At 35.0% G+C, this 4,923-nt stretch overlaps 1 long non-coding RNA gene across 1 annotated transcript; it reads left to right on the forward strand.

Moving 5' to 3' along the window:
* The first annotated feature begins 852 nt into the window (after window positions 1–852).
* On the forward strand, window positions 853–3,099 carry LOC130466898 (uncharacterized). The gene is made up of 3 exons (XR_008927055.1): window positions 853–1,314; window positions 1,738–1,880; window positions 2,929–3,099. It is a non-coding gene; the product is annotated as an uncharacterized lncRNA (long non-coding RNA).
* The last annotated feature ends 1,824 nt before the right edge of the window (window positions 3,100–4,923 follow it).

Below are 4,923 nucleotides of genomic sequence, written 5' to 3' on the forward strand. Positions count from 1 at the left end.
AGTCAACACCGTGAACTTGCCTGTAACCTTTTGCTACCAATCTAGCCTTGTATATGTATACAATTCCATCGATTTCTTTCTTCAATTTGAAGACCCATTTGCATCCGATAGGTGTAAACTCATCCGGCAAATCTACCGAATCCCAGACTTGATTTTCAGACACGGAATCTATTTCAGATTTCATGGCCTCTAACCATTTAGTGGAGCTTGGGCTCATCATAGCTTGCTTGTAAGTCATAGGTTCATCACTATCTAATATGAGAACGTCAAAGTTTTCAGTCAAGAGGACACCTGTCCATCTGTCCGGCTGAAATATACTTCTATTTGACTTACGAGGGGCAACAACGTAGAAAAAACCCCTGTTGCAGCCCCCTTGTTGCAGCGTACATGTATTAATACGCTTCAATAACCAGTCGGTCAACGCGGGTCAAACCTTTTAAAGGGTTGTTGCAGCGTACAATTTAATTGTTCCCTGCAAAAAAGTTTGTTGCAGCGTACAATTTAAAAGCCCCCTGCAATAACCTATTTTTGTCGCAGCGTACATTTAAAAGCCCCCTGCAATAGCCCGGGTCAAAAAAAAATTCGCTGCAATATTAAAATTTCATTTCTCGCGCTTAACTCCCCTCTTCTTCCCTTACCTTTTCCTGCGTAGTCCCCAAAAAAAACCCTTCCTGCGTCGCCATAGCTTACTCGTCGGTGGTTCTGGCCTCCTCGCCAGTCGCCACCTTTATTCGAAACCCTCTCCTCTTCCAAGAAAAACCACGAGCAGCTAGTGAGCTACCAGCCTACCCTCTCAGTCCTCCTATCTTCAATTCTCTGAACCTGTACCTTTCTTTCACGAAAGACGGCCACCAAGGGTAAGACGGATTTGTAATCTCGAAATTCTGCCGCGTTCACCACCGTCTCACCACCTTCCGATGGAGATCCAATTGGGTTCAACTACCACCGTTTCTCACCAATCGCGTTTCTCACCACCACCACCACCGCCCGTTTTTCTTCAAATTTAAGTGAATTTATGCACTACAGAGGTATATATCTCTATTCAATTTAAGATTCGGCTTATTCAATTTTTGTAAAATTGAATTAACTATTTTCCCCCAAATTTTAGGGTTTTGGCTCCATTTTATTTTTTAATCGAAAGAGGGAACGATCTACTAAGCTAGGGTTTCCTTTTTTCCTCTTTCGTTCAGAATTAGGGATTTGAGGACGCTTAATTATCAGGATTTCATCCGCAAACTCTGCACTTAGATTTTGGGATATGGGTTGAGGTTGATTCTTTTTGGTTATGCTACTGCTCTTTAAGTATAGGCATCGGTATGCTTCTCTTATTTCTTCTTTAAGATTTACATAATTTTTAGTGTTGATTGAAGTTGGATTTGCTGATTGTTAGAGGTTTTAGTAATCTTGTATGATATAGTAATTTATGGCAGATATGAACTATTTAAGTTTTGTTAACCATCATTTTGCCTTTAATCTCTTTGAAGAAGTTAAAATAAAATAAGACTTAAAGTTTTAGTTAGGGAACGATTAGAGCTGAGAAATACCATGTTTATCAAGTAATACTGTCATTTGATGGGAATTAGGATGTTCACTTCATATTATTAGAAGAATTGAATCCATCTTTACTAAAATTCTTCTTTCATTGAGATGTTAATGTCTCAGGACTGAATATAGCTTTGCAATTTCACTACAATAGTATAGATTTGTGATAATTTGGGTTTCATTGTTCAACACCAGCAAAGCAAATGGAGAGGCGTCGAGATTAGGTTTCAGAAATTGATGGTGTTTTTAATGATTAAATAAGACAGCTGGTGTTGGAAATGCTGCTGGAGTTGGAACTCATTCCTGTACTGAATGTGTTTCTGAATGTGCTGCTAAATGTATGCTTCTCTTCTTTCTTCTTCAAGATTTGTATTATTACATGGTTTACATAGTTTTTAGTATTATATTGAGGTTAGTGGATGTTTGAGGTTTTTTGTTATTCTTATATGACATACTGATTGTTAAGTAGATATGAACTAATTAAGTTGCTAACTTTTTGACACCAGACCATACACAGCTCAAGTCAACAATGGCCCATGTTGACCTAACAACTGCAAACAGTATCCAACAAACTCACTCCCAACTGACTTAACACACTAGCAATGAGCCTTTCTATATAGGAGTCATGTATATCTCTTCACCTTCTTTGTCTTCTTTTCTGGCTTTCTCATTTTTCAAGTCATCTGATTCTCCAGAAAGAGGAGAATGACCCTTTCTATATATCGGGTTCCCTTTATAAGCATGTATTCTCTACGTGCACCCGTTTCTATACATCTTAGGTTTTTTGCTTCTCAAAAATTGAGGCCAACCTGACAAGGTTGATTGCTGCAACTGAGTTTCCAGAAGGCTCCGCACCATCATGATCTTCTTTTACACGCAAAAGAACAGAAGGGTCTTCCCCTGGGGTATTGAAATACCCTCCACCTTCCTTGTCCATGAATAACTCATCCTGAGATACAAAATTCTTATTATGGACTTTGACATGGAATTTCCTTGCGAAAATTCTTATAAGCTCATCACCTTTACCACCATTTATTGTTAAAGGGACTTTAGATCAATCATTTCCAAACAAGTTGTCTCCCAGTTAAAGTTAAGTACTTGCAAGAAAGCTATTTGATTGCATCTTCTAGATTATTGAACTGTTCTTTCTTTATAATTTTCACACATTTAAAGTTTTCATCTTTGATGTTCTTGATTGGCATAAGAAAGAAAATACAGTCTGAAATTTTATCCAACACATTGATTTTAATAACCTTCTACTTAATAATCACCATTACAAACTTATTAAATTAGTCTACTTAAGTGGCCATTGTTTGTACCTACTTAAAGTGTTACTCGTACATGTTTGGATTGCCGTCTGTTTCCTTATGTTTACCTTTTTTCCAGGTGGATTTCTGATTGGAAGAACTGTGGCTGTTTTGATAACTATGACGATTGGGACCTCGATGGCTGCTCGTCAAGGTCCTCTAGCTATGGCTGCTCATCAAATCTGTATGCAAGTGTGGTTGGCTGTCTCTCTTTTAACTGATGGATTGGCCGCATCTGGTCAGGTATGAGCTTTCATCTAACTAGGAGGTTCGATATCCAGGCTATAGGTTTTTCAGGCATCTAGACTACCTCTATTCTACAGTGCTTGTCCATTATGATTTATGATTATCACAAAAGTTGAAGATTGTGAATAATGTGTGGGTTTTAACCAAATAGGAAAAGCTTCTTGGATTAATAAGCATTTGTTGTTGTCCAAAGATCCTGATTTGTGAACAATAAACCAAATAGGAAAAGCTACATATTTTCTCAGAGTATTACACTTATTACATGTTTAATATGAATAGTTTTAACTTTCTAACACTCATTCCAATCTACTTATGCAAATTTAAGGCTTGTTTGGTCGTTATAGGTCATATTAGGCTAAAATGAGGCTTTTTTGCTCCCAAATATGAAATAAAGAACCTTAGGACTCATTTTAAACATATTAAATGTTTTATATGATTAGTTTTAACTTTACAAGACTTAAACCAATCTATTTATGCACATTCATGACTTCTTTGGCCGTTATAGGTCATATTTAGGCTAAAATGACATTTTCGCTCCCAACTTTGATCTAACGAACTTAAAAACTAATTTCAAACTTATTACATGATTCATATGATTATTTTTAACTTTTCAAGACTCAATCCTATCTATTATGCACATTTGAGACCTGTTTGGTCGTTATAGGTCATATTTAAGCTAAAATGAGACATTTTCGCTCCTAACCTTGAACTAAAGAACCTAAAGACTCATTTTAAACCCTTTACATGATTAATATGCTTAGTTTTAACTTTCTAAGACTCATTTCAATCTATTTATTCACATTTAAGACTTATTGGGTCGTTATAGGTCATATTAAGGCTAAAATGAAGCATTTTCCCTCCCAACTTTGAACTAAAGAACCTAAGGACTCATTTTATACTTATTACATGTTTAATATGAATAGTTTTAACTTTCTAACACTCATTCCAATCTACTTATGCAAATTTAAGGCTTGTTTGGTCGTTATAGGTCATATTAGGCTAAAATGAGGCTTTTTTGCTCCCAAATATGAAATAAAGAACCTTAGGACTCATTTTAAACATATTAAATGTTTTATATGATTACTTTTAACTTTACAAGACTTAATCCAATCTATTTATGCACATTCATGACTTCTTTGGCCGTTATAGGTCATATTTAGGCTAAAATGACATTTTCGCTCCCAACTTTGATCTAACGAACTTAAAAACTAATTTCAAACTTATTACATGATTCATATGATTATTTTTAACTTTCTAGGACTCATTCCAATCCATTTATGCACATTTAAGGCTCATTGTGTCGTTATAGGTCATATTTAGGCTAAAATGACATTTTCGCTCCCAACTTTGAACTTAAGAACCTAATGACTCATTTTAAACTTATTATATGATAAATATGCTTAGTTTTAAGTTTCTAAGACTTATTCTAATCTATTTATGCACATTTAATGCTTGTTTTATCGTTATAGGTCATATTTAGGATAAAATAAGGCATTTTCGATCCCAACTTTAAAATAAAGAACCTAAGGACTTATTTTAAACTTATTACATGATTAATATGCTTAGTTTTAAGTTTCTAAGACTTAATCTAACTACTTATACACATTTAAGGCTTGTTTGGTCGTTATAGGACATATTTAGGCTAAAATGACATTTTCGCTCCCAACTATGAACCAAAGAACCTAAGGACTCATTTTAAACTTACTAAATGTTTTATATGCTTATTTTTAACTTTCTAGGACTCATTCCAATCCATTTATGCACATTTAAGGCTCATTGTGTCGTTATAGGTCATATTTAGGCTAAAATGACATTTTCGCTCCCAACT

This window comes from Spinacia oleracea, chromosome 2 (assembly GCF_020520425.1).
Source record: "Spinacia oleracea cultivar Varoflay chromosome 2, BTI_SOV_V1, whole genome shotgun sequence".
Lineage (NCBI taxonomy): Eukaryota > Viridiplantae > Streptophyta > Magnoliopsida > Caryophyllales > Amaranthaceae > Spinacia > Spinacia oleracea.